Genomic DNA, 23,419 nt, shown 5'->3' on the forward strand with positions numbered 1-23,419 from the left:
AGATGGGCAAGCGGATAGGGAGGTCATAAGGGTTAAGGTAATAGAGGACTGTTTACCAATTGTGTATTAATTATAGATCTAAGACCAGAAGCAGCCACAACTAGACACTAAACACTTAATGCTGTGTAAACACCAGGATGACAAATCCTGCTTGTATCACTCTGAAAGATCACAATACATAGCTGAAAGTCACAAGTTAGGTCACTCCTAAGATTGCTATGTGATAGGGGAAACTTTTTATCCTATCCTCCTAAAACAGCTCACAGCATTCTTTATTACTAAATGAATTACATTTATCGTGCTTGACTGTGATAACTTCCAATTTTGTGGTAACTCCTACTCCATTTTAAAAGTAATAAAGAATTGAAATAAATGAGACCAGTTAGTCATAACTAACTTAAGTCCCATTCATTACAATGGGACATACATCTGTTAAATGTCTGAACAGACACAATGTATTCCCATGACAGACCAGTCATAAGAACATAGGAAGTTGCCTTATACTGAGCCAGACCATTGGTTCATATAGCTCAGGACTGTCGACACTGACTGGCTCTCCTAGGTTTCAGGCAGGTGTCTCTCTCAGGTCAGTTTGGAGATACCAGAGTTTGAACCTAAGACCTTCTGCATGCAAAGCAGATGCTCTATCATTGAGTCAAGCCAGCTTGATAAAGATACTGGGCAGGATCCTAGAACAGATTTGTCAAGCAGTCAGTCCACAATCATGTAGAAATGTGTGTGGTGATTACAAGGAGCCAGCATGGATTTGTGAAGAACAAGTCATACCATTTTTGATGGATGGATGAACAAACAATTTTCTTTCCCATTGACCAGCTATAAGTGTGTGTGTGTGTGTGTGTGTGTGTATTTGATAGAGTTAATCTACATAATCTTAGTAGATTATGGGAATGGCCTGGACATACCGGGCAGGATCCAGACTAAATCACTGTATGGATTCTGCCCACTATGTCCTGACTAAGAACAATTGAAGTAAATGAGACCAGTTAGTAATGACTCATTCATTACAATGGAACATAGTCATGGCCATAACAGAGATCCAGTTTGCAGGGACAAGAGACAGGCCTTTTCGGTTGTGGCTCTTCAGCTTTAGAATGCCCTCCCTGAAGAGCTTCACCATGCTCCCTCCTTCAATGTTCTTAAAAAACAACTAAAAACACATCTTTTTAAAGAGGCTTTTTAATGCTCCATCTTTGGTTATATCTGGTAGGTTCTTTAGTTTTTATAATTCTCAATTTTTAGCTTTTAATATAACTTTTAATTTGAAACTTAATTCTGATAGTAGTTTTAGCCTGACTTTGAACTTGTTTACTTAATTACTTAAATTAATTTGGTTAATTTTATTACTTTTATTTTACATTGTATCTATTTTATTGTTGTGAGCTGCCCTGAGCAGTAGTGTACTGGAGGGGTGGAGTATAAATATTTTAAACAAACAAACAGACAAACAACCTACTATGGATCCTGCCCTACTATGGATCCTGCTCTGATTTCATCAAAGCCTGTGACAAAATCTTCCATAATATCATTATTTATAAGTAGGTAAAATGAGGACTATAAAATACTGCTTTTAGGTTGATTCACAGCTGGTCAAACAACGGTATCCAACAAGTCCTTATGAATGGCTTCACATCAACCTAGAGAGAAAGTATTGAGTGGAGTGGCATAGGGTTCTGTCTTGGGCCCTGTACTCTTCCACATCTTTATAAATGATTTGGATGAGGGGAGCATTGGGGATCCTTACAAAATCTGTAGATGACACAAAGCTGTGGAGGCAGAGGCGTATCTAGGGAAAACAGCACCTAAGGCAAGCACTGAAATTGCACCCCCTGTCCAAACATCTGACACCCATCTTTCAGATAACTTTACCATAATATCAGCTGAAAAATACAAGTCAAGCTCATTAATCTTTTAATATTTCAAAAACTATTTAGCAGTGGACGTAGCCAGACCAAAAAATGCTGCAAAACTACAAATTTCAGTATGTCGGGGCTGAAATACCCAAATACTATGTGAAATACCCAAATACTATATGTACTTGGAAAACTAAACAGAAGTGCCTGTCTAATTCTCTATTATGCATTGTAGCATCACTATTACACAAGTTTTAAAAATAAATGGAGAATTTGACTTTTCCCAGATACTCTGAAAATAATTAAAGGATATGCAGAGTAACCTGTATCACTGCTTTTAATATATTCTAGTATTTCAGAAAGACAGTTAAAATGAGAGCAAGAGAGCAAGAAACTCCCAGTGGGCCTTAATACTAAGGATTTCATGCTGATTCAAAGACAAACTCACCATTAATAGCCATGTTATTAAGACATCACATTTAACTCACTTATCACAAGAAGCAAAGTAAGAGCAAATGAATACAATCCTAGCTCATAAGCTTCAGCTCAGTATTCACAAGCCCCGATTCTCTGTACATAGTGCCAAACTGAATATGTGTACAGTGACTTATATTATATTATTTTTAAAATTTTGTTTACCTGTAGCCTCTTTGGGGGGTTTCCTAAAGGCCGGGGGGGGGGTCTGCAAAGGTTCCACCTCCCCCCCATTGGCCTCTAGGGCCTCGCAGGGACCATTTGAGTATGTGCAGTGGCCATTTAAAAAAATAATATTTTTTTTAAAAATGGCTGCTGGAAACAAAATGGCTGCCACACATGCTCAAATGGCCTCTGTGAGGCCTGGCATGGCCTAGGGCCTCAAAGAGACCATTTGAGCATGTACGGTGGCCATTTTGTTCTCGGTGGCCATTTTAAAAATTTATTAATTTTTAGAAATGGCACCCCCCTTCAAGTGGTGCCTGGGGCACATGCCCTGCCTGCCCTACCCTAGATACACCCCTGTGTGGAGGAGTTTTCTGGAGGCCTGTATATGTTAAAAAAACTTTGGATTCGAATTCAACCTGTTCTAAACTGGACAACATCAGATTTGGATTCTATGGGCCCTGATAATATCAGATAGCATATTTGATTAGGAATTCAAATCCAAATTCTGACTTAAATTCTGATTTTTTTCCCTTGTTGGATATAGTGGTCAATGGGAAAATATTTTTTTGTAATCACCAAAAATCACTTGTTGGTTCTAGAGCCTTGAAACTTGCCGCACATGTGGGGAATGAGGTTAGGGCATGCTGTAGTGAATTTTAAGAGAATTGGTCAGTTACTGGATTTTTTGTGAATTATTGATTTTTTAAAAAGGCTTAAAATGATGGAATCTGGCTTGTTTCAAGCGAGAACTTTACAAAATTTTGACCTTGGACCTTCATTCCACCAGCATGTAGAGGAATCTGCCCTTTGCCTTCATGAAAAGGGCTAACAGCATGCCCCCCCCCGTAATATTTCTGGAATGGATAGGCATACATTTATTAAAACTGGCACACATTGAGTCTACATTGTATTCTACATTGTCGACATTGTAATCTTTTTAAAAACTATGGGTCAATCTCCTGGTTTTTGGTGAATTTTAGAAACATTTCTTTTAAAATTGCTAAAAAAAATTGTGAAATTTGGATTGTTTCAATCCTGTACAAAAAGTTCTGGATCTGAAGCCCCTCCTTGGACCTTCCACCCCCATGTGGAGGGAAAATGACATTCCTTTGATTTTACATTAATGTTTTTCTTCCCCATTTCAGGAATAGGCAGACCTTATAAAGGGGATTAAAAGGACTTCACACCGGTTAATCCCTTAATGGTTAGAAAAGAAAGTGAGAAATTAGAAATGTCCCTTTTCCTCCACATGGGGGTGGAATGATGGTGCTAGAAAGGGCTTCAGATCCAGAATCTTTTGTATAGTTATTGCTTGAAACAAGCCAGTTTCAGCCCTTTTAAAATTTTTAGTCCCCCCCCATTCCCTAAAAATCAGAAGATTGATCCACAGCCTTCACACACACACACACACACACACACACACACACACACACACACCAACTCTGAGTCCTGCAAATGTGGACTTCATGTGTGCCAGATTTTAATAACTATGCCCATTCACTCGGGGGATTTAAAAGGGGCCAAAGGGGCCAAAGGTTACGTCTTTTCAGGAAAGAAAAGGGCAGATTCCTCCACATGCTGGTGGAATGATGGTCCAGGGAAGAATCTTTAGTTTCAGAAGTCCTGCCTTGAAACAAGCCGGATTTAACAATTTTTAGCCATTTTTAAACAATTATTTTTTTTAATGCACCAAAAATCAGGAAATTAATCAATTCTCTTAACATTTGCAACAGGGTGCCCTGACCTCCTTCCCCACATGTGTGGCAACTTTCAATGCTCTAGGACCAACCTTTCACCTATATGGGGAAAAATCCTATTTCATTTTGCTATTTTCAGAATTCTGAAGTATTCCTGAAATTAATTTCAATATTTCAGAATTAATTCCTATGTTACTAATCCTATTTTCAAAAACAATCAGATTCAGATTTTACCAATTTTGGTCAATTTTGTATACAATCCAAATTTTTCAATCCAAATTTGCACAGGCCTAACATTTATAATCTGGTTCAGAGAAGAGCAACAGATATGATGAGGGACTAGAAACCAAGTCCTATAAGGAAGAGTTAAAGAAGCTGGCTATGCATAAGCTGGAGCAGAGAAAATGATGGGGAAATATGATAATATCTTCAAATATCTGAAGGGCTATCACACAGAAGGGGGAATGAACATTAGGGCTATACACAGAACAAAGATTTGATAAAATATAAAAAGAAATGGTTAAAATGATTCTTTAGATTATAATGCAAAACCACTAAAATATATTTTCTGCCATTTCTTGGCAGCACTCAATAAAAATTGCAGGGATGGTTGTCCCTTTTGAGGGCATGAAACATGCTAAATTGCAGTCAATAACATGCAGAGGATAAGTTAGTTTACGGTTTGGTTTCCCATTAAAAACATTTTAGGGGTGTGCAAACCAGCTTGGAATTAAGCCTGAGCCTGGTTCGATTGAGCTGGGTTGAATGTGGCTCGATGGCTCGAGTGGCCATTTTGTGTTGGGTGAGTGGCAGTGGCCATTTTGTGACAAGATTTGTCACTTTTACCAATTGGCTGTCCTGCCACTGCTCTGATTAGCCAGCCGTGTCCTCTTGCCATCATGCCACTTGGAATCATTGTGGCAACTGTCACCCCATTGGCTGGTGGGGAGAGATGAGGGGGTGCAGCAAAGGAGGGGGATTCAAGTTGTATTTAAGGACAACTTCTGGCCTTGCAAAATCACTGCTTCTCGGAGGTGCTTAGATTAGAGAGAGCTGCTGCTGCTGACTGAGTCAGTTCGGTTCGACCACAAACCCTTTGGCTTGGAGCCAACCTGGTGTTCAAAATGTTTAAAAAACAATTTAACTCACTGCTGCATCAGGTCACCTGGACATGCAAATAGCCCGTGCACATACGAACTGGACAAACCAGTTTTGTGCACACCACTACTTAAAATAACCACTATTAAAATAAATTAAAAAGGGAAAAAACAGAACAAAACCAACACCTGAAGAATGGACAGTTAAAAACACAGAAAGAGAAAGGGCTCTCTCTGTCTCAGTTACTCAGGCCTAGTCACTCAATGCAGTTAAAAAATATAAAAATACACTGCAGCAAACCATGGGTGCTGCCTACTACCCAAGTCATAAGGCAGTAGGGAATTTATAGGGATTCCCTATGAAGAAGTTATTTCACAACTGAGAATCTACAATACATAAACATTCCGAAAATTTCACCCCTTTGCCACATTGCTTTTGGGGTTGGGTGGTTGATGGCACCCATGGGGCCCTATCACCTAACCCCATTTTGGTGTCCCTAGGTGCTTCCTGTGGGGAATTATGGGCCAGTTTGAATCCCCATTATTCTCTATGGCTGAACCTTTAGAACCAGCTCAAGCATGGTTCGAACCCAAGCCAAACCACAAATCAGCTCGACCAAACTGGTACTTGGGGGACCCAGCTCAAGCATGGTTTGAACGTGAACCAAACTGGTTTTGTGCACATCTCTAAACCATTCCCAGAGTGCCAAATTGTATTTCTATTGAACAGGTACACTTCAGGTGGCTTTGCTTTGATTGGACCCAGTTTGGATGGCTGCTGTTGATTCAGTTTTGAATCAAAATGTAAATCTGCCCAAAGCACCCACTTTTGATTCAGACCCGGATAGCAATCTGAAGCGTCACATAGCCCTACCAGTCATGTTTTCTGTGGCTCCAGAACTAGAATCAATGGGTTCAAATTACAAGGAAGGAGACTCTGGCTAGACATTAGAAGGGATATTCTAACTATAAGAGCTGTTTGAAAGTGGAACAGTCTGCCTTGCACCATGGTGGGTACTGGGCTCTTCCTTGCTAAACATTTTGAAACATAGTCTAGATGGCCATCTGTCAGGACTCTGTCGCCGTGTCCTGCTTTGAGTAGGGAGTTGGACTAGAAAACCTCTGGCCATAGGCGGAACTGGGGGGGGGGCAGGCAGGGCATGTGCCCTAGGCGCCACTGAGCTGGGGGCGCCACACCAGTTCCTGCCACCCCCACCCCATTGCCTACCTGCCCAGCCCCAGGGCCCCTCAGCCACTTGCCTCCAGCTCCAGCTGATCGGCGAGGCCTAGGATCCGCAAGGCCTGCAAACTGCAGAGCTCTTCTCTCCCCGCATCTCAGCTGATCAGCGGGTGGGCGGGGCTTCCAGAGAGGCCTCCGAGTAGGCCTCCCTGAAGCCTGTACTCAGCAGGCCAAGCAAGCCAGGAAGGAGGAAGCAGGCAGTGTTCTCTGCAGTAGCAGCAGATGCTCTGCCCAGACCATCCAGCATAGCTTTTGCCAGGTAGGCTGTGAATTCCTTTTTGTGGTCCCCCCCATAGAAATCTGCTTGCCACAGGGCTTTGATATGGGGGGTGGGGCGAGACTGAGAAGTCTCTGAATATTTAATTTAAAACAGACTGAAAAATGTGCTGGCTTTAAAAACAAAAACTATCTATAAAGGCCTATAAGTGGCTTGTTTCAGGGCAGAAAATTACAAAAACTTCTGGAACAAGTATATTTTATTTATTTTCATTCATTCACTCATTCATAAATGCACTTATGTTCAAGTTGTTTTGCAACCCAGAAGGTCTTAGTGAGAACTGTGAAGCATGTCTTGTGCTTTTATTTTATTTTATTTTTCTTGTGTGTGAACTGCTCCCCAATAACTTGCAGGGACTTCAGGGTAAATCTGGCCAACATGTGAATGCAGCACCTCCATTCCAGAGGAGATGTGTGTTAAAGCAATAGCAATAGCAATAGCACTTACATTTATATACCGCTTTATAGCTGGAGCTCTCTAAGCGGTTTACAATGATTTAGCATATTGCCCCCAACATTCTGGGTACTCATTTTACCGACCTCGGAAGGATGGAAGGCTGAGTCAACCTTGAGCCCCTGGTCAGGTTCAAACTTGTAACCTTCTGGTTACAGGGCGGCAGTTTTACCACTGCGCCACCAGGGGCTCTTTAAAAGGGCTTTAAAAGCCTCGTGTGAAAAACCTCCTGGAATCAAACTTGACTGAATTTGTTCAGAATTCTGAGAAAACAAACATAGGCTCACCCTGCATGGTTGAAAGTCTCCTTTGCTAATCTGCAGTGAGGGGGCCATTTTAATAATTAGCGTTGCTAGTGTGTTCTAGGCATTAAAAGTAGCACAAATATATAGTACTCAATGTATATCACTATATACTGTGAAGTGTGCATGTGTGTATTCAGTGAAATGTATTTCCAGGCAGCATACTTATTTTGAAATATCAGACTTAAATCCTTGGGAGCCTGGGGTGTGTGGAGGCCCTGGACTTTGAAGGGGTGGGGGCCCATTTTAAAATCTCATCTTGGCCCATTCCAACCATGCTATGCCCCTGGCGGTCACTACACATGGGTTTCTGCACAACACCAGCACAGAAGAAACTTCCATGTAGAAAATGTGTCTCTTGTAAATTGACCCTGAATTTTCCATCCATGACTGGGATATCCGAGAGTTAGAGTCAATAATAAAAGAACAGCACACTGCTTGTGACAGGAAGGGGCAAATTACAATGATTTCTTAGTCTGGCAGGGGCTGGTTTTGGCCCTGGCAGAACTTGGCTGTCTGCTCCTGTTGCAAATTCCTCTGTCTAGTGTGGCAAACTAATGTACTCTCCTCCCTCTTGGTGTCAAAGTAAGCACTAGTGTGGTGAATGTACATATACCCCATCATGAACCAACAGTCATCATAAGACAAAGGCTGGCAGGAATCATTCACTGGTTTATAGACACACACACACACACACACACACACACACACACACACACCCCACCACCTTCTTCTTCCCCTATTTTGCTAGTGGCTATTTGGGCAGGTGATCCTCTAGGACAAAGTCATGTTTTTTAAAGAATGAGATGAGACAGAGAAAATGACACTTGGAATCCTCGCATAACTCCTGACTGTTGTTCTAAGTCTTTTACAGAGATGGCTCATGTTTTCAGGTTTTGATCAACAACCGTGTCTAGATGGTACAGTGTTCCTTTTAACAGGGATTTCCAGATATTGTTGACTACAAGTCCCATCATTCCTGTTTGGACAGGGGGGCAATTTCAGTGCTTGCCCTAGGCGCTATTTTCCCTAGTTATGCCTCTGCCTCCGGTTCAAAGTCTCCAAACTTATATTTTGTGATTCTATGTACTAATGAGCAACTAGACAGCAGAGCCCTTTTAAAATGGAATAGTGGTGGCATGTGCATGGACTCCCCTGTAAAATGACTGGAATAGTAATCTAGTGCCAATTGCACCCAACATTTTTTATTCATGAGTTGTAGATCTGGACAATGGTCAGTGTGGCAGGAAGAACTGATGGCAAAACATGGGCATAACAAACACTGCCAGTCTGAAATGAAATACTGTCGTCATGCTGATTCCAAAGAGATGTAGTCCCACTGTCTATTGAGCCTTCTGCTGTTAGTTAGAATGTGCAGTCTTTCAACTTCACAGAGGTCATATGGCAGAAATGAGTTCAAGACTGCTTACATGCCCTATCAGATATCTCAGGTCTCATAACATGCACCTCATAGAGAGAGATCTAGGAAGCTCTATTACCTTTGCCATGATGTCAAATGAATAAATATACCACATACTATCATTCTCTGAGACTTAGAATTGTGAACTTTTTACAGCCCCTGCTTTTCTGCCTTTCACGGTGCTGAACACAATACAAATTTCACAAGCAGTTTTCTCCACATGCTAGAAAAAGTTTTACTGTTCAATATGTATCAGGCAATTGTTAAAGGCATAGGAAGGAACAAGTGTTGGTAACCCTTCCAAGAACAAAAGGCATAGGAGGTAACATCTCTAGTTGATAGCTGACATCCAAACTGCTGGGGTACTAGTGCTATGGAGGGGGCAGGGGAGGTTTTTGCTGATCTCCCCATCCCACTGTAGCCCACTGTGCCTCCTGAAATTATGTTCCTGAGGGCAACACAACCCTTGGCACAGTGAGCTTCAGAGGGATGGGGAGATGGGTAGAAATTGTCCCACCACTGTAGTACCAACAGAACATTAGCGTGGATGTCACCTGCTATTTATGTATGTAACTTCTATCCTGCCATTTTGTCTGAAACAGATACTCAAGACTTTTTCAAGAAAAACACAATGTGAAATACAAAAACATAAGACCTTGAAGTACAATGACCAACCACACACACACACACACACACACACACACACACATTCACAGATCAGTGATGCAACTTGTAAACCTAAACACTTACTCAGTTCACAGAAAGATTTAACTGACTTTGGTTAAAAACCAGTTCATCCAAGAAAATCTCATTAAGTTCAGTAAAGTTGGGCTGTTTGTCTTTCTTACTGGCTAAATGCTGAAGCAACTTGTTGGAGATTCTGGTAGTAGGTTTGGCCATTTTGTGTACATCTCAGCAGGATTCCTGTGCCTTCAAATAGCAGCTGACTGGTAGATATTTTAGCAGGTGAGGCTTTCCCCCATCAGTCCCGCCCCCAACCCCATTTTTAGCTTTCAATAACTCTAAGAAATTGACACAACTGAGAGAAAGCATTGCACCTTGGTCTGGAGGTAATTGCCCACGCATTCAGTGGAGCAACTCTATTAGGAATGCCTCTATTATTGTAAGAGGACTTATTGTTGTATGCAAGCTAGTAAAGCTAAATAGTCATTTGAGGAAAACCACATTTCCCCTGCGATGTTTACTCTGTAAGAGAAATCCAGTTTAATATGCTTGCAACCATTTGTGCTAGGAGTGAAAAGTTCATTTCTGAATAAGGAAACTACCACCTTGCAGCAACTAGTGAAATCATACATTCCTTTATAGGAAAGAAATCTCTTTAGCTCTGCATGAGTACAAATACCAAGGACAACAGGAGCTTTTCCATAGTGGAAAATTAGCAGAAAAGCCTCTCAGTGGATTCTTTCTGCTTCTGGTATTTGAGCAACCTTGCAAAAGGGCATGTTCCACCTCTCATGTGTCTCTTTTAGGTGGCTTGATCTTTTCTCCTTTCCCTTAAATATTTGTTCTACATATATAAGGGCCTAGGAACCTCTATGCCCATTGCCAGCATATTGTCTCAGGGCTCTACCCCATCACCAGTTAAATCACTGGGATAGATTATCAGTGTTTGAAGTCATCATCCGTATGGTGTCATACTGTAGAAGGTATCAACCCCACCACCTGTTAAAATCATCTAGGGAGGTCCAGTTGCAGTTGCCACCGGCTCAGTTGGTGGCGACTCAAAACTGGGCCTTTTCTAGAGTTGCCCCGGGACTCTGGAATGTGCTTCCTAATGAAATTAGAGTTTCCCGATCTCTGAATGTTTTTCAGAAGAATCTAAAAACATACTTGTTTAGTCCGGCTTTTCATTGATAGTTTTAAAGCTTTGGTTTTAGAGTTTTTATTGTGTTTTAAATTTTCTAATTATGTTAATGTTTTAATGGTTTTATATTGTGAACCGCCTAGGAACTTTTTTTGTATGGGGCGGTATATAAATGTACTAAATAAATAAACAATAAAATAAATAATAAGTGTGTTAGTTCTTGGTAACTATGTAACTCTCCATAGTTTTAGGGAGAGATTTTTCCTGTCACTTACTACCTGATCCTTTTAAGGTGAGATGCCATAGACTGAGCCAGAACCATCTACATGCAAAGTTTGTGCTCTACCACTAAGTTACGGTCACTTCTACAGAAGTCACCTTCACTCTGTTACTTTATTCAGTTCAAAATAACTCCTAGGTGCTTATTTAAGGTTTGCTTTTGGAGTTCATGATGAAGAAGGAGCTATTTTGGATGGCATGAGGAAACAGGATTGACTTCTGTACAAACATGCATGGAATAATACTGTTAGTCTTGCTAGTACATTGGCTTGGATCCAGTGAGCCCCTAATGCCACCAGAAAGCTCTCCATCCTTGCAAAGTGTTGGAGGGATAGTTTATTTAACTGTTCCTGACTGCAGCAGGATGGCCCAGGGGAAGAGAATGCACAGCTCATTAAGAGAATCAGGAGGCTTGTGCTTAAGATTTAAAGTAAAGAAGTTTACTGGGGAAATACAAATTTGGATCGAGAGTCTGCATCAATGCAGCTAGCTGCCTCATGATGCTGGAGAGGATGGAGAAAGAAGTCTCCCGCAGGTGAAAAAATGGAACCTGAGAATATCAGTCTACCAGTTAGGGACTATTTAGTAGAGAGACAAAGAGAAGAATAGAAAGGGCCCCCTAGCTTTCTTATCCCTACTCTCAATGCTTCTAGTAGTCAATAGGATTGCAGGCACAGAGAATCAATGCCTTGTGAAGCTTACAACTTCAACACACAGGAGCTGCCCTCACCAATTTCCACCCCGCAGCCACAGTGCCTCATGCTGCATGGCACATTCTCTAGAGAGTCCACCAACCCTCAGAAGTTGCTGTTCAGCAGGTGCAAAGGGCTGCAATAGGAAGGAGGGGTGGGAAATCCATATTGTAAAAGCAGGCCTCCAGTGCCAGCATCTAAACGTTCTAGTTTAGGGGTGTGCATTTTGGAATTTTCTTGTTTCGATTTGTATCCGAATCGAAACATCCCTGTTTTGTTTTGTACCCAAATTTTCTGAATCCAAATCAGCCCTGTTTTGTTTTGTAGCCAAATTTTCCAAATCCGAATCCGAATCGATTTGGATTTTTAAAAAGGGTCCCAGGGCAAAAAGAATGGGTGGTGGTGGTAGTGTCCAATGGGTGTAAGCTACCACCCAAATTTCAAAGAAATTAGGCAAAGGGCTGATTTTCTTTGTGAATTTTATTTAAGTTTACACATCTTTAAGAATTTTCCCATAGGGAATAATGGGGATTCCAGTAAATGTATCGATTCAAATCAAGGGGAAAGGGATGACCCAGAGCAGAGTGTGGTGGGTAGTAGTGCCCAATGGGGGCAAGGAAACTTCCAGGATTATTTCAAAGGAATTGGGCAAAGGGCTGATCTTTTGTGATTTGTTGAAGTTTACGTGTCTTTAAGATTTCTCCCATGGGGAATAATGGAGGTTTCAGCAGCCCCATAATTCCACTTGGGGGGCACTGGGGTTGCCCAGAGCGAGGGGTTGTGTAGTGCACATAGGGTGCCAACCACCCCCACACCCACAAGGCTGTGGGGTACTGGGTTTTGTTGTTTCCGAGGTGTTCATTGTAGATTCTCTGGTAGCATATGAGATTTTGAGTGAAAAACAAGAATCCACTCTCATATGCTACCAGAGAATCTACACTCAGATCACCACAGAAACAGCAGAACCCAGCACCCCATAGGTTAGCAACCCTTCCCCTGGCCAATGTGGGGTCAGTAAAGAGTGGGAAGAAGCAAAAGAGCCAATGGGGAACAAGGAGGGAATTGTCAGCAGGTCAGCCCATGATTTAGGTCACTGATCAGAAGGCTGGGAGGGTGGGAAATTCAAAGAGATGTCAAACACAAAATGGAGACTGACTCAGAGATCACCACAAAATGGAGGTCCAAAACAACAAAACGTTTTGTAGCTGAAACAGGGACGTTTTGTTTTGTATACAAAACTTTTGGATCTGGAAAATGGGTGTTTTGTTTTGTCTACAAAACACCCGAAACAGGCTGTTTTGGGTACAAAACGTTTTGTATCCGAAACGTTTCGCACATCCCTATTCTAGTTTCTTCTTTGAAAGTATATCCTTGAATGTTGTGAACATGAAAGCTGGTTTTGCTGCACCAGAATGTAACTAAAGAAGACTGTTCATGCCCAAGGAAGACCTATACTTGAAATGAACATAAGAACAGCCCTGCTGGATCAGGCTCAAGCCCATATATGCAAATGCATTGTGCATCCTTCATAAAATAAAATAAATCACTGCTGGTTTCTCACAGCAACTACCTCCTACTTGAGGTGGCTGCTCGTTTCTTGCTGCAAGACCTCCTTGAGGTCCACTTCTTTCTTAATTCCCCACCTTCCTTCTTCCAGGTTTTTTAATGCTGCCCCATCCCCCACACATTCTATCACTCCTTTCTAGAGACAAGCCATTTTAAACAGAGAGAAAACGAGGTTTTTTATAAAATAGTCAAACACAGAGAAGAGATTAAGTGGGCAGCCACAAAGAAATTATTCCACTGAATCATCATTGAGAACTTTGCTCTTGTCCCACTGGCATTTCTTTTACAAATAATACTTTGATAATATATGTAAAATTGACAAAAATTGTTCCCCCCTTTGAACTCAAAGAAAGAATGAAGGTATTGATTAGATGCAAATGAGCAAAACCCTGGTGAGGCTGCACCTATGAATCCATCAATAATGGTGGCCTGGTTTCCTTTGTCAAAGAGCATCCTTAGTTCAAAAGTGTGGCTATATCTTTTATTGGACCAACATATGGCCATCTTTAAAAAAAAAACTATTTAGATTTCATTTAAAAACAAAGGAAAAGAATACATGCATTTACACTGACTTTTTGTTTTGATGGTTTATGCCTGAAGGATACTTTTTGAAGCTTCACACTGAACATTTTGAATTGGGTAGTCTAAACAAAGGTCTTAGGGGACCAGCATGGCTGCAGACTTTTGCTCCTTTCTCCAGGTCTTCTGTGAGAGCTGGTGCAGCATAGTGGTGAAGAGACTGAGCTGTGAATCAGGACTTCTCTAGTTAGACTCTACCTCTGCCAACTCACAAGGTGGCCCTAGGCAAGCTGCTTCCTCTCACCCCCGACTGCCATATATGTTAATACTTTATTTAGAAGCTCATGATAAAGATTACATATAGAAGTGCTTTGCAAACACAAAAAGAGCTATACAAAGGATGGATTTAGGGTACCAGTTACTTAAAGAGACATTGGCCAATGTGGTAATCTCAGATTCATTTTGGGCCATAAACCACCTCCCTTCGGTATGGGGAAGAAAGAACAGGAAATTCCCAGTATTTCCAGCTGATGCGCAGCTATTTCAGAGGAGTATGCAATCTTCGTCGTATTGAAACCAAGGGCAAAGCTGCTACTAATTTTAATTAATCCAGGCTGCAACCTTAAGGTTGCAATCCTGTGTTCACTCTCTTGAGAGTGTGACCCATTGATCCTTTTTGAGTAAACATGCACAGAGCTGTCTTGTCAGTATTTTGACCTCCAGTGCCTCATACAGTTGAATTCTCCTTCCACGGTTCTAATCCCAGTTCATGCAAATCTAAAACATCACAATATTTAGTAGTCCAGTCCCAAGACATGTTTCTTATTCACTGTTAAACATGTTAAACTATTCACAAATGCATAAATTCTGCCTGGATCATGGAGAAAATGGAAATGGGGATTACCCAGTGTTTCTAATTAAAATCAAATCTGTCAAGATTTGTGTTTTCTCATTTTGTTTGGTCTATGATTTCTTCTATATATTGCTAATCAGTTCATATTTATCATACCAAGAGTTTTGTGTTTTTCCTCTTTACAAGAAATAAAGGGAGTCTCTCCTCACAAACAAATCACCACAGGGGCCTTTAAACCAAGTAAATCTTACCTTGACGGAAGCTGTCTCAGATTGCAATCTTGTGTCCACATTTTCCTCTTTAATTCTTTGGACCTTGATTAGATTCCACACAGGAGAGTGTTCCATACAATTATAGAAAAGCAAGAAGACTTGCTCATGCATTAATTATTCCACTTTTCCTCTTCATTACCAAACCCCCTGGAGGTCATCTTAATCAAGTACTCTGAAAAGAGAATTCTATAGTGATTGAAATCATAAGGTAAAACCTCAGAGGCACATTATAGCATAGCAGGCACCCTAGAATGAAGCTTGATTACTGATTTCCCCCCTTTCTGCTGATAAAATTAACCCCAAAAAGCACAATACGTTTCCATATGAATCTTTTTTTTAAAGCCCAGGAAGGTATTAAAAATTAATAGCTTCACAGAAACATGGTTTAATGACTCTTTAATAAGTCCTAAAGCTTAGTGAAAGTCAGAATAAATACCTAGTTCTAGCACCCCAGTCTGAATAATGTTTACTTGGGAAGCAATATCTAATGAGTTTAGAAGGATTTACTTCCTTGCAAGTGTGTTTAGGACTATGGCTTTGAAGTTTTATCCTATGCCTTTTTATTTTATTTTATTATTATTTATTATTAATTATTATTATTATTATTATTATTTCTTGTTTACACAGTCAGACAGGTGTTATTGACTGGTTTGTTTTATCCAAACATCAAGTCCTTCCCAAGGACCTGGGATGCCAGAATTTTATTGTCAATGGTTATAGATATCGTCGCAGAATATAGCCTGTTCCCAGTAAAGCTGCTTTTTGTAATTGGCTGATGGTGATTTCTGTGGCCCCTATGGTGTTGAGGTGCTCTTCAAGGTCTTTTGGAACTGCACCCAGGGCGCCAATGACCACTGGGATTATTTGGGTCTTCTTCTGCCACAGCCTTTCAATTTCAATTTGTAGATCTTTGTATTTGGTGATTTTTTCTATTTCTTTTTCTTCTATTCTGCTATCCCCTGGTATTGCTATGTCAATTATTTTGACTTGTTTTTCTTTCTTCTCGACTACAGTGATATCTGGTGTATTGTGTGGCAGATGTTTGTCTGTTTGTAGTCAGAAGTCCCATAATATTTTTACATCTTCATTTTCTTCAACTTTTTCAATTTTATGGTCCCACCAATTCTTGGCTACAGGTAGCTTGTATTTTTTGCAGATGTTCCAGTGTATCATCCCTGCTACCTTGTCATGCCTTTGTTTGTAGTCATTATTTTAATAATAATAATAATAATAATAATAATAATAATAATAATAATAATAATAATTCAATTTCCACCCTTCCAAAAATGGCTCAGGGCAGTTTACACCGAGAAATAGAAAATACCTCTTTTACTCAGAGGTAAGTCCCAAATGAATTTATTCCTAAGAAAGGATTTCAGCCATGCAGCCCAATTTGACGCAGGATCACTCAGAATTTAAGTTCCACTGAATTCAATGGGGTTACTGCCAAATAATGACTGCAGTAATGATGACCAAATAATGACTGCAGTAATGATGACCACTGATCACAGCATCAGAGTATCTTAAAATGAAGGCAAAAGCAAAGCATTCGTTCAGTTCATGTATGTGTGCCTGTTGATAGTACTCAGATTTACTCCATTTCAGCAGCTTCAGCTGCATTTAATTCACCCTGACATCTTTAATTCACTTCAATTTCATTTCTTTCACTTTGCCAACTTCAGCTAAAACTGAAGCAGACACTGCTTGAATTTTGGTGAGATGTGCAGCACAGAGGTAAAGGTAAAGTGTTCCATCAAGTTGATTTCAACTATTGGTGCCCACAGAGCCCTGTGGTTTTCTTTTGGTAGAATACAGAAGGGATTTACCATTGCCTCCTCCCGCACAGTATGAGATGATGCCTTTCAGTATCTTCCTATATTGCTGCTGCCCGATACAGTACCATGGGGATTCAAACCGGCAGCATTCTGCTTGTTAGTCAAACATTTCCCCTCTGCGCCATTAGGTGGCTTTTGCAGTAAAGAGTAGAAATGGTTAATCCAAAATAGCGGGGCAAGGATTCTGGTGGTCTGATTAGCCATACTTGATGTAATTTTTACTCTTGCACAGATCAGGAGGTGGAACACGTCATGTTGTCTCCAGTGGTGGCAGCATTACACTTTGATCACAATCCTGTCTTCTTCAGGGATTAAGCCTAATGGTTGCAAAGTGGAGTACTGATTATGAAGTGAACAATAAAAATGTTATTAAATGCCAAAACATTCTATGTGTTTAGACTATGACATATACAAATCTGAAGAAAACCTTGCAGTATGACAGATGTCCCCAACCTTGGGTGCCTGGATGTTATTGGACTACAACTCTGATCAATGGCCAAAGGTCATTGTGATTGACAGTGATGAGAGTTGTAGTCCAACATTGTGGATCCAAGAATGGGAACACCTGCATTATGCAAATAGTATTTAAGGAACTTAAAATATTATTTAGGGAAATATTATTATTTTCCACACCCTGCTTTTAGCCCGCATATCCTCCAGAAATGGAGCTGGCATGTTCACATATTGGACAGATTTACCCCCAAAGTCCCTGGGAGCTATCAGGGAGCACTTCACACATGATTTGGGTTTTTCACTGCTCATTAGAGTGCAACCTGATTTATATCTGGGGCAGGGGCGTAGCAAGGTTGGAGTGGGCCCAGAGACAAGATTTTGCTGTTCTGGTAGCTCCAGGTCTTAACATTCACATCAATTTCGGAGGAGGAATACAACTGAAGGAAGCCCGGGCGGGTGCACGGCTGGGGGAGTCAGTCATGTGACTTGCCTATGGGGTGGCCCCCAAGGCAGTGGGCCCCCAGACAACTGTCTCCCCTTGGCCTATTATAGTTACGCCCCTCTGTGGTAAAATAATCCACGTTTTGCATCGGGTTTTTTGGACATCGTTGAGTTCATGTAAAGCCTGCTTTACCCTGGTGACTTGAACTCCTGGAGTAGTTTGCAGTACTGCAGCTAAAGCTGTATCCCATCCTCTGGTGCTTTCTGGTGTTGGTGGAAAGAGATTGATTAAATTCTCACAAAACATTAGGATAATTATTTATATTCTTATGAGTTGCTGTGCCCTGGTCCCCAGTCCACATAGGTAGCTGGTTGTGTAATACTGTACACATGACCAGATCGACTGGGGCTAGAACTGCCCTACCCAGGTAGGGGAGCAATTCTAAAACGGGAATAAAAGTGACTCGTAAGACACATGCCTGCTTCCTACCTCACTCCCAGCTTGTGTAGGTGAGTGGGCTGCTGGCATCCATACTAACCATACAGCCAGGGGGAAGAAGCAACCCAGCCTCCAGGCTTTCCCTGAAAGCACTGTGCTACTCATGCAGTGCATTGTGGGCTTCCTGGAAGCCAGGCATCCTTGCTCCCAGCTCTCCCTCACTGCCCCACAACTTGTGTGGGAGTGGCATATCCCAATTTGGGCTCCAGATCATGTGGGGGGAAGACCAGTAAGCTTCTGCTTTCCCACCATCCCTCCCCAACCAAAAGAATCAGTCGTGTGAATGACCTCTACATGTATTAGTCAACGTATCCCTTTAGGAAACACAGTTGAAGGGAGAAGTAAATTATTTATTGCATTTCTGTTGTATCACTTTTGAGAGGGTTGTTCAGTTTACTGCAACTGTTCTAGAGTGAACTAAGCAGAGCTATATGGCAGTCATTAATTACAGTTAATAGAAGCTGATCTTCTCTAATATATATGAATGAGAGAGAGAGTTGAAACAACTGAATCCATTTTTTCCTTGTCCATTATTTGATCCACCAAGCTGCCTTCCTTGCTCCTCCCCAGTTTGTTTAGAGCAAACCTTATTTATTTTCATTTTTTAAAACTATACTTCTCTCACTTCACCAAACTGGTGGTAATTTCATGTCGAAATGCACTTAAACTAATCTAGTTTAAAGACACTTTTGAATTCAATTTTCAGAAGTGGGAAAGAGGATAATAAGATTTCTGCAAAATTTTGTAAACAGTCTGCAAGGATCCCATTGATTGTGAGAGATGAGGGTATAAAAAATGCATGCACTTTGGAGTAGACTTCAGGCTCTGTGATAGAGGAAATATCAAACAAATGGCTTGCATTCTAGCTGTCTGGGTGTTCTTTTGTCCTCTTTGCTCACAGTCGCTCAGAGAAACTCCCTGGGTACCTGGAAGCTTCGGGTTTTTCAGGAAATCATAAGGCACTAAACCAGATGCTACAGAATAAGCCAGCTCCTCTTTACATGATCTGAGGATGAAGCTGAAACTGGGGGGTTATCTGTACATAGAGATGGTAAACAAAACTCCATTGCAAAGTCGGGAGGGTCAATAATACCCATTAGTGCTAATGGGAGGTCAGCAGCAAAGCTCAAACATCCTTGCTCTGCTGCTGTGAATTTGTTGCCCCGTTTTATCTTGTATAAAATCTTTTCATTATAAGGTGCTGCAAGGTGAATATGTCCAAGTCTAATGAGCTATTGATTTGCAGATAATAGGAGTGGCTTGGCTCCTAATGACTTGTTTGTTTACTGGTCTCAGACCACTAATTATTGCAAATATGTTCTCTTTTAAATTATACTTTGAATATCAAGGAAAGCGTTGAGAATAGCCCTGAAGAGAACAAGCAATACCAGCATAGAATGCTCATAGCAATGTCTTTGAGGGCCAAAGTAGACATGAATCAGGGCTGACTAGACAGTATGTTAAACTTGGAATAGGGAGCTGCATGCCTGTTTTTTGCAAGCTCAGACACCACCATCACTCCATCTGAATCAGGACTATGGTGGGGAAGAAGACATTTTTAGCCTCACCATGGTCCCAATCTGGATTGGCCTGCCTTCAGCAGCTGCTACATAGTCAGGGAGGAGAGCGCTCATTTTGTACCAGTAGGAGCTTTCCTCCCTGGTCTAACTGCAGCTGGGGGGGAAGGTGGCAGAATTCATGTAGAATTTGTGGTGAGGCAATGAGTCAAAGCTCCCCTCCTCTTTGCCGTGGTCCAGTTTGGCCCCCAGATAGTTACACTGCCTGTATTTAAAGTACCATTGAGTTTGACCCTCAGAGGATCTGATCAGGATCATCAGGATTTTTTGTTTGGTTTGTTTTTTAGTAACTAGCAGCCCCACACAGCTGCTTTGAAGTTTAAGGAAGTGCCACTGTGAGAGGGAGTTTTAAACTCACACCCCATACAATTTCTTTACCTAACCTCCCCACCCCCACCCCAAAGCAGTTATTAACTTTGCAGGGGAAATGTACAGGTACCTGAGCATGGCCACACACACGAGTCTGGGTATGTAATTCAGTGTAGAACAACAGCTATTTCCACCCATGGATTTTCATTTTCATTTTCATGTTATTGCGCTAATGTAAATAACCTTGGAAAATGCTGTCCAGTTCAAGATATATTGCATATATCTGTAAATCATCTATGATGACACTTCTGCGGTGTTTAGATGAACGGTCTTTATTGTGTGTGTGGGATCAATGTAGAATTAAGTTGTGCCAAATGATCAACGCAAGGCCATCACTGTCAGGAAAAATGTGTGAGGGCCATTAAGTTGGTCTCTCCATTTTTGAGACCTCCCTTCACACAACACACACAGTTCTGCATGAATCCCACAGTACTGTATTGTCTTTTAAAATTGCACCATACAGTAGGAATTAGCAAAATGGGATGATTTCATTTTTAGGCTCAGTTCACAGAATCAGTTTCACCTATGGCAAATCAATACGTAATGCAAATTCTGAGCAGCAGACTCCAGGTCTGAAATTTACAAAGACAGAAAGGGCCATTCTCTACCAATGGGATATAATGAAGTCAGTAAGGTCTTTCTCATGACCAACACTACCTGGGTAGGACAGGGATAGCCCAGGTAGAGCTGATTGTATGAAGCCTTGGAATCTCTCTCGATCTCACTGCTCCTCCCCAGATAACCCTGATTGCAAACCTAGGCTTACAGTCAGTTGGGAGGAAAAGTGTGCACCTACCTTTCTTGCTGGTCATGTGGGTTGCCAGGCTGCCGGTAGGGGTGTGCATGGAATCGGTGATGGCTGGTTCGATGGTGGGGGGAGGGGTTACCTTAAGGAGCAGGGAGGATGATTTTACCACTACCACCCCCGCTATGTTTTCCCCACCAGCACTGTATTTAAAAACAGTCCTGAGGGGTGGCAGCATACCTCCTTGCTGCCTTGGTGGGCATTGGACTGGAAATGCATGCACACTGTGCACTTGTGGTCAGACACGCACCGGGGCAGCAAGGAGGTACGCTGCTGCCCCGTGGGACCATTTTAAAACACAGCACTGGCGGGGGGGGGGGGGTAAGAGCACCCTTGCTGCTCCTTAAAGGTAACCCTGCGCCATCGAACTGACCAAACCACCAGACCTTTTAACTGGTTCGCAGATCTGTAAAAGGGCCTCTGAACTGGTTCATGCATATCCCTAACTGCCAACAGCTGCTCCTGGGCTGGTGGCAGCCATCTTAATTTTAGAACCAGGAGGAAGTAGCAGCCAGACAGTGCTCTCATGGTGCATTGTGGGATACCTGGCAGATATCTTCCTTCCCCTCTCCTGATCATTGCTTGTCTCGCTGCCACAGCATTCAGGTGGGTGTATAGGTGGTGGAGCCCTGTTCAGGATCTGGTTGCAGGCCTGTCCTTAGGGTGGGGAGACTAGGGTGATCACCCCCAGCCAGGACAGGCCCTGCAGAGGAGCAGCCTGCCCTAAAAAACTGACCTTCCTCCCCTTCTCCAGCTTGGCCAACCTGTAGATCTGCAGTCTGCAGGAGCTGTGCGCAGGCTTGCCTGCTATCCAAAGTTTCCCATTCCTGCAGGAGAGGAGACCCTTCTACAGTTCCTTTCCCCCTAGTCTCAGCTGTTCACAGGGTGGGCGGAGCTTCTAAAGGCTTATCTGCTGGAGCAGGCCTCTTTGAACCTCTCTCCAGTCCCTGAGTGGCCTGCACTAGCTGCCCACCAGAGGGCTGTGCACACCCTCTGCCCTCCCTGCCCTGCAGCCCTGGGCTGTGTTGAGACCTTTGCCTTCCTTCTCCTTCTCAGAGCCAGCAATGGAAGGTATGGGATTTCCCTTTTTTCATAATTTCCCCCCTTGTATATTTATGGAATGGCTTCCTAGGGCTTTGGCATCGGGCACAGATATAAGGCAGGGTGGAAAGACTCTGAATATGGAAATGGAAATGGATTGGACATTGTTTTTATTTTAAATATGTATTTTTTTATAAAAATATAAAAAAGTCCTACAAGTGGCTTGCTTCATGGCAGAAAATTACAAAAACTTCTGGAACTGAAGCCCACCCACCCCCCGGGACATCATCCCACCCCTATATGGAGGCATCTGCCCTTTGCTTTCATAAACAAAAGGTAAAAGCATCCCATTTTTAGCCCCACGCTTTAGATCAGGGATTCTCAACGTTGGGTCCCCAGATGTTATTGGACTTCAACTCCCATAATCCCCAGCCAAAGGCCACTGGGCCTGGGGATTATGGGAGTTGAAGTCCAATAACATCTGGAGACCAAACTTTGAGAATCCCTGCTTTAGATCATAGATGTAGGGTAGAGTGGGAGGGCTCTGAATACTGAAATTGAAATGGATTGGTCAATCTGTTGATATTTAATAATTTTTCCCTACTGCAGTAAAGCTGCCAGAAAGAGTTCTCTTGAACCATCGAGTACTTCATGACTAGTGAAAGTAGGGCTAACTGTAAACAGCTGAATAAGCTTTTTGTATTTGTACATGCACTATGCTCAAGTTGGTTTGCAATCTAGAATGTCTGAGAACTGTGAAGCAAGGGGGTGTGCTGTGCTTTTAATGTATTTCCCTTACAAATGCACTATATGTCGAAGATGGTTGGATATGTCCAAAAACCTCACTCACTATTTACACAGCATGATGACATCAGCATGATATCAGTATGTGACGGCAGCAAGTTTTTGTAATCATATGAAATGTTAAGGAGGCCCCACACATGCTGATGCATGGAGCCCTTACTACTTAGCGCTCTTGCCCTGTATGCATGTAAACTGCTGAGATGGAAGTGTGCCACAGAGCCGGAGCACTAGGCGGTAAGGGCTCCATGCACAAAGTTACACAGTGGGGGGCATAATGCACAGTTCCATGCACGGAGCCTTTACTGCCAAGCATAAGCCTCCTGCATCCCCTTGTGCAGCATGTGAGCCAGCAATAGTAACAGCAAATGTAACTACGTACTACCCTGTGATGGGGTATTCACTCTTCCAAGGCTCCATCATGGTTCTAAGCACCAAGCTTACATTGCTACTTATGAAAATTCCCATCAGTGCTTTGTATAAGCTACAATCCTATGCACACTTACTGGGGGAATACATCCATGGCCATCATTAAGGGAGGCTGGAGGGGAGTCACCCACATTTCAGAGCATGTGTGACTATGCCTCAACACT

General features: G+C 42.1%; 1 long non-coding RNA gene across 1 annotated transcript in view; it reads right to left on the bottom strand.

Annotated features, from left to right (window-relative positions):
• LOC128322257 (uncharacterized) overlaps positions 1-17,140 on the bottom strand; it is a 38,922-nt gene extending 21,782 nt beyond the window's left edge. The window contains exons 1-2 of the long non-coding RNA XR_008305631.1: positions 17,047-17,140; positions 14,985-15,177 (exon numbers count right to left, since the gene is read on the bottom strand). This is a non-coding gene — a long non-coding RNA (uncharacterized LOC128322257). The remainder of the gene's footprint in view (positions 1-14,984; positions 15,178-17,046) is intronic.
• Between the last annotated feature and the right edge of the window lie 6,279 nt (positions 17,141-23,419).

The sequence above is a fragment of the Hemicordylus capensis genome, chromosome 4 (assembly GCF_027244095.1).
Source record: "Hemicordylus capensis ecotype Gifberg chromosome 4, rHemCap1.1.pri, whole genome shotgun sequence".
Classification (NCBI taxonomy): Eukaryota; Metazoa; Chordata; class Lepidosauria; order Squamata; family Cordylidae; genus Hemicordylus; species Hemicordylus capensis.